Source organism: Rhinopithecus bieti, unplaced genomic scaffold (assembly GCF_001698545.2).
Source record: "Rhinopithecus bieti isolate Rb0 unplaced genomic scaffold, ASM169854v2 scaffold_82279, whole genome shotgun sequence".
NCBI classification, from domain to species: domain Eukaryota; kingdom Metazoa; phylum Chordata; class Mammalia; order Primates; family Cercopithecidae; genus Rhinopithecus; species Rhinopithecus bieti.
Genome location: NW_016830185.1, coordinates 18,091 through 25,557, shown reverse-complemented (window position 1 = coordinate 25,557; position 7,467 = coordinate 18,091). Strand labels below are relative to the sequence as shown.

At 38.8% G+C, this 7,467-nt stretch overlaps 1 pseudogene; it reads right to left on the bottom strand.

The window, feature by feature from the left end:
- Positions 1–3,193: 3,193 nt before the first annotated feature.
- Positions 3,194–6,258, bottom strand: LOC108524232 (tyrosine-protein kinase Fer pseudogene; annotated as a pseudogene).
- Between the last annotated feature and the right edge of the window lie 1,209 nt (positions 6,259–7,467).

Below are 7,467 nucleotides of genomic sequence, written 5' to 3'. Positions count from 1 at the left end.
AGTAAAGTAGGGTAAATGAGAGTTAAAAAAGAACATTTAGAATTTAATAGATTTAAAAGGAAATATTACTACTAATTCTTCAATTCTAGCTGCTCCTACCCCATTCCAACCTTGACAACTATCTTCTCTGGTGAGCCATAAACTCTTAATCCTCATTTTAACCTTTCTTTTAATCTGGTATTTTGCTGTCACATGTGGTCTCCCTATTAAAAGAAAACAAAAGCCCACCTTTCATATCTTCATGAGGAGTGAGCCAGCCATTGTCACTGACAACTTTCACAGTGATTTTATATATCTCTCTTTACTCAGTACCTAAATATTATTTTTTTGTATGTGAAGGTTATGCTACTGATTTGAGTTTTTCTTACACTGACCATGAATTTGTATTTTACTCCTCTGTATAATCTCTTAGGAACAAAGGGATGACAAAACTGGTCAGGGTTAGATATTTGGCTCGTGGTCTTATAGCAAAGCTTCTAGATTCAGATGTTCTTTTAAAAGTACATCTAGCTGGATGTCCATCCTGTTGAATTCCTCATTGACAACTTTGTACGATACTTTCTTCTTGGGTAGACTCTTAATTCTGTGAGACTCTGGTTGATAGTTTCTTTTCTTTTCTTTTTTTTTTTTTGAGACAAAGAAGTCTTGCTGTTTTGACCAGGCTGGAGTGTAATGGTGTGATCTTGGCTCACTGCAACTTCCGCCTTCCGGGTTCAAGAAATTCTCCTGCCTCATCCTCCTGAGTAGCTGGGATTACAGGCATGTACCACCATGCCTGTCTAATTTTTGTGTTTTTAGTAGAGACAGGGTTTCACCATGTTGGGCAGGCTGGTCTTGAACTCCTGACCTCAGGTGATCCACCTGCCTTGGCCTCCCAAAGTGCTGGGATTACAGGTGTGAGCCACTGTGCTGGGCCATCTGGCTGATAGTTTCTTTTTCTTTTTCTTTTGAGATAGAGTCTCGGTCTGTCACCCAGGCTGGTGTGCAGTGGTACAGTCTTGGCTCACTACAATCTCTCCCTGTTGGGTTCAAGCGATTCTCCTGCCTCAGCCTCCTGGGACTATAGGCACATGCCACCATGCCCGACTGATTTTTGTATTTTTAGTAGAGACAGAGTTTAGCCAGGTTGGCCAGGCCGGTCTCGAACTCCTGACCTCAGGTGATCCACCTGGCTCGGCCTCCCAAAGTGCTGGCATTACAAACGTGAGCCTCTGCACCCGGCCGATATTTTATTTAAAAACAAAAAAAACAAAAAAACAAAAAATTATAAGTATAGATGGGGTTTCGCCATGTTGCCCAGGCTGGTCTGAAATTCCTGGACTCAAGCCATCTGCGTGACTTGGTCTCCCAACATGCTGGGATTATAGACATGAGCCGCCGTGCCTGGCTGATAGTTTCTTTTTCTGGCTGTTGACTGCTACTTTCTATTTGGATACATTCCAGGATTGGTCAGGTCTGTTTTTCTTCCTTTTCTTTTAGAATGTTATCATTTCTGATTGGAACCATCTCTTTACAGGCTACTTTGAAATCTGCTGCCCTCCCCCACTCCCCTTTTATTTTCTATTCTTTAGAAAGGACAGCTCTTACATATGTCATATTTCCATGATTGAAAGATGTCATTACTTGTAAGATTTCATTATTGTTTTTAGAACAGTTTTTTTAAGGAGGGTTAGTAGAGAAATAACACACTGATTTGTATGTATCATCCTGATTTTCACAAACGTTATAACAGTCACATTAGAATTAAGATACAAGGCCAGGCATGGTGACTCATGCCTGTAATCCCACTGTAGGAGGCTAAGGCAAGAGGATTGCTTGAGGCCAGGAGTTTGAGATCAGCCTGGGCAACATAGCAAGACCCCATTTCTAATAAATAAATAAATAAATAAAACTTAGCTAGGCATGGTAGTATGCACCTGTAGTACCAGCTCCTTGGGAGTCTGAGGCTGGAGGATTTCCTGAGCATAGGAGTTCAAGGCTGCAGTAAGCCATGATTATACCACTGCACTCCAGCGTGGGTGACAGAGCAAGACTCTGTCTCTTAAGAATTAATAAGATACAGTATATAAATATGGCCATAATTAAATTCCTTCCAGTCTTCTGTCATCTTCTCTTGTCTTCTGTTTTTGGTTGCAAAACTCTGTTCCTTCTCTGCATCTTCTGTTGCCCTTAAAGTCTTTGTCCAAATTCATCTTGCCTCTCCTTGATTTAGTCTCTTGAAGGTTACTAGTTCCTTTGCCTTTAACCTTTCTTCCTACTGTAACTTTTTTTTTTTAATTCCTGCTTATAAAATTATCCTCTGAGAACCACCACCCTTTGGCTTCTCAATTTTAATTTGATATATGTGATCCTCAACTCAGGGATGTTGAGTTCAGCAAACTTTTGAAAGTCCTTTTGTGAACCAGATGCTATGCTAAGCTGACATTTGCTCCCAGGCCTTGAGATGCTCAGTCTCCTTGCTTTTTATTATTTTGGATGTAGGACTTTGATTTTAAAGAACATTAGCAGTTAGCACTACTTATTCATAATCTGTATTTTTAATCTACTACATTCCTATTCTAATCTTCCATTCCAAGAATGCCAAATATATTTTGCAGGTCCATTCCTTCTAGTCTCACATGTGTAACCTAATTTTTATCCTCTAAATCCTAGGTTGCAAATTATCAGCCCTTGGGCAGAATGTAGCTTGTTAAATGTACTTTCTTATTTTATTTTATTTTTCATTTCATTTCATTGCATTTCATTATTTCATTTCATTTCATTTCATTTCATTTCATTTCATTTCATTTCATTTCATTTCATTTCATTTTTGAGACAGAGTCTCTCTCTGTCGCCCATGCTGGAGTGCAGTGGTGCGATCTTGGCTCACTGCAACCTCTACACTCCAGTTTCAAGCGATTCTCATGCCTCAGTCTCCCAAGTAGCTGGGATTACTGGCATGTGCCACCTCACCTGGCTAATTTTTTTGTATTTTCAGCATAGGCGGGGTTTCATCACGTTGGCCAGGCTGGTCTCAAACTCCTGACTTCAAGTGAACCGCTCTCCTTGGCCTCCCAAAATGCTGGGATAACAGGTGTGAGCCACCGTGCCAGGCCTCTGTTTTTTTTAAAATTTTTTTGTAGAGACGAGGTCTCACTGTATTGCCCAGGCTGATACTGAATTCATGGGCTCAAGTAATCCTCCTGCCCTCTGCCTCTCAAAGTGGTGGAATTACAGATGTGAGCCACCACCACCAGCCAAATGCACCTTCTTAACCTCACACGATATTTCAAAATTTTAAAAATCTGTTTGTTTTTAAAAATCAGAATTCAGAAAATCCAAATTTCAGTTTTTCTTGAAGGATTGGAGCATCTGGTAACATTGTGTTCTGATTTCTGCATAGCAACATTGTGTCCTGGTTTCAGCTAGACTTGTCTAGGTGCTGCCCCTCCTTTAGAATAGAGCAAGGGCCTTTTTAAAAAGAGTTCACCTTAGTCAGTCCCCACTCAGCTCGTTTCTTTTGTTTTCATTATGTTCTTGGCCTCTGTAGACAATTGATTTTGTAATTCCAGCTCTAAGCCTTTTGTTTTGTTTTGTTTTGTTTTCCCTTCAGCTCATACTTTGACCTCCTAAGCTCCCAAAGATTTCTTGTTAAAATAAGCATTGCCATTTTGAGGCTTATTCCTAGATGTTGACGATAGGTATTGGGATAGGGTATGGGATAGGGAACTCATCAATGTTCACATCAGTGCCAGAGAAACATTTAATATTTCTGTATAAGTGCAACATTGACTTTTTTGCCACCAAACACACCATTTTATAGGAGAGAAACCGAGAAACCTATATTGATTAAAAGAGCTTGCTTATTTGCTGCAGCACATTTTTTGAGGGCAGATTTAGTATGCTCTCATTTTGGTCTGTATGTAGTAACCATTACATGTATACTAGACTCTTCTTAGGAGTTTGAAAATGACAGACACAAATCATTTTTCTCTTCATTATCATCTTTTATACTTAAAAATACTGAGTATAGGTTTTGTGCACTGATATTCATAGGCATCAAACAGTAGAAGAGGGCAGGAGAAATTTTTTGTTTCCTTGCTGTTCCACTTACAGTAGAGCAAATATTCATTTATATGCTGTTTTTAAAAATCTTGACATAGGCATGAGCACTTACAAAAGGCTTCCATGCAACATTTGCCCTAAGTGTGTCTTTCCCCTATGCACATAATTATCCCGAGAAGCATCCCTGGGTGCAGTTAAGATGCAGCTCAACAGAATCCACATCTTAACTCTGTTACATTTTATCCACATGGAACATCTCAGGAACTCTGTTTGCTATAAGAATTCCTAGGTTGCAGTATAAGGGTAAATGAAGGAGTAAAGTGGATTTAGGATAGCTGTCCCCATGTCTTTCTCCTCATAACTTCTTTCTTCCTTATCAATATTTGTTTGACTTTTTAAATGTCAAGTGCATCTGTATATGCCTTTCTACCTGGGGTTTATGTGCAAAGCGTGAGAGAATGAGAATGAAATTCTGACAGTTTGAGACACTAGTAAAAATGCATGGAATGCAGTTCTGGGATGCTTCCTTTGAAGTGAAGACACTTAACCAAAAATAATATATTATTTTGGTAGGCTTGTGTTTTATAGTTTCTCTTAAAAATTGTTTGGTTGCCATCCAGAGGGCTCTTTTATGAAGAATCTATATAAACTACTAATATTTCTTAGGACCTTTTGGTGAATTTGATCATAAAATTAAAAGCGTGTATGTGTTTTATAAAGGCATACCTCTGTTAAGAAGGCTGGTTTTATGTTTGCCTTGTCTTCTCTACTTTGATGACCACCCTAGCTGTTCCTTTCTCCAGACCACCGCACTTTTCAAACTTGATTCTTGTTGTCACAGCTCTCTATAACATCAGTTACAATCAGCTGCCTCAACTCTTTGAGGATTTTTGTGCATAGGATGGCATTGTGAAACATAGGGAAATGGCAGTCTTACTAACAAAACAGGACCTATCTCTGGCCAAAAGAAAAGAAAAGAAAAAAAACCTAACAACTTAGGAGGTCCAGATAATTACCAATATAAAATGGTGTTCACAGATAAAATCTTGTCTCAGCAGAGTAGGAAGGCCATCTTCTGTTGGCGATGTTCCCTACAACTATTACCAATACAGCTTATAGCACCAATAGGTGTCTGTGATGGAGGAGAGCAGACTATGAACTGAGCCTGGAGTAGAAAATTTTTGAGAAACAGCAACAGTTCTAGATGTGAAAAAGATAGATCTGTGTGATCCCTTACATTTAGAACTTATACTTTCTTATTTACAGTGATTAAAGCAGCACATATTTTTAAAAAATAGTTAATGGGAGAATGTTGCAGGTAATGTGGTATAAATGTTAATGAGAAGAAAAATACTGCTCTGCTGAAAATAGAGTCCTGAAGGCTGAGTTTGGCACTGTTTCATCACTGTGCAACTTTCTTCTTGATGGCAGCTAGCTCTTTCTGAAGTTCAGTAAAGTTGGGGGCGGTTTTCAAGTTTGTAATCCTAACACCTCAGCATTATTTTGTTAAAATACTCTCTGGACACTGCCAAGAGACTGACATCCAGTATCTTCTTTCCACTTGCTCTTGTACTTGCTGATTTGTCATTCCAGGCTATGGACAGACCCCCTAAGCTGAAAGTCTCCCAGAGGAGGATGCCAAAGCTCCGTGCGTCACTCTCAGAACGATATCTCCCATAATTAAGAGCTTCTGGTGCTGTCCATTTAATGGGAATCTGCTTTAAGTCAGAAGATGAATACACACCACCATCCTCTTGACGAGACATTCCAAAGTCACTGATTTTCAGAACATTATTTTCACCTCCAGGCAGTTTCTTGCAGCAAGGTCCCTGTGTATACATTTTTTACTCGAGATACGCCATCCAGAATCAGCATCTAATGAAAATTTCACTAACTGAGTTTTAGTTCATTCTTCTTTCTCAGAAAGGAGAGGAAATCGCCTCCTGGAACCAGTTCCTTAATGATGTAGATAGGCCGTCTTTGTGTGCGAACTCCTATACATTTGACAGTACTGGGATGATTATATTGCTTGAGGATTTTGGCTTCTAGTAAAAATTTTAATTTCAGTTCCTGGGGAAGATGTTCTTGACATGTTTTAACAGCAACAGCAATTTTATCCTTTAATGTGCCCTTAAATGTGTCACCAAAATGTCCCTTGCCAAGTAATTCTTGTAATGTGACACCTTTATGATTGAGAGCCCATTTCTTATTCTCCTAGTTATGACCACACTGTGATACTATGATGCTCTTAATTGGAACATTGACTTTTTTTGCAATTTAAACAATTGGGATAAAATTCATATAACTTCAAATTTGCCTTTTACTTTACTTTTATTTTATTTTATTTTATTTTTTTTTTTTTGAGACCAAGTCTCGCTCTTGTCTCCCATGCTGGAGTGCAGTGGCGCGATCTCGGCTCACTGCAACCTCTGCCTCCTTCCTGGGTTGAAGCAATTCTCCTTCCTCAGCCTCCTGAGTAGCTGGGACTACAGGCGTGCACCACCACGCCTGGCTAATTTTTGTATTTTTAGTAGAGATAAGGGTTTCACCATGTTAGCCAGGATGGTCTCGATCTCCTGACCTGGTGATCCACCCGCCTTGGCCTCCCAAAGTGTTGGGATTACAGGCGTGAGCCACCACGCCCGGCCTCAAATTTGCCATTTTAAAGTGTACAATTCAGTGGTTTTTAGTATATCCACTGTGTTGTGCAAGCATCACTGCTGTCTAATTCCGGAACATTTCTATCACCCCAAAAAGAAACTCCTTGCCTATTAGCAGTCACTCCCAATTCTTCCCTTCCTCAGCCCCTGGAAATCAGTAATGTGCTTTCTGTTTCTATGATTTTGCCTGTTTTGGACATTTCATTTAAATGGAATTATGCAATAATTTGTGGCCTTTTGTGTTTGGCTTTCACTTAGCATCATGTTCTCAAGGCTCATCCATGTTGTGGCATGTATCAACTCCATTCCTTTTTATGGCTAAATGATATTTCATTGTATGAGTGTGTACCACATTTTATTTATCCATTCAGCAATTAATGGACAGGAACAATGGCTTTTAAGTATTAAATTGTAAGTTCAACATTAAATGTATCCACAGTTATTGATAATGTCAAGATTATACATGGTGTGAACAGAATGCTGTGTAGAAATGATATGTAAATTATTTGTCAGCATTTCATGTAAGTGTGATTATTTTCTAAGGACCCTTCTAGCCCTGGTTTTAAGAAATATGTGAATGTAGTATTTTCATCAATAAAGTTTAATGCATTAAGCATTAGCTTAAAATTTGAATGAAGGCAGATGTGAAGATATTTGCCACATGTTGTAATAATCATGTTTTGAAATTATTTCAATATGAAGTATTTGAAAATGTCAATACATAAAGGAAATGAGTATAATTAAGTCAATATATTTTAAAGCA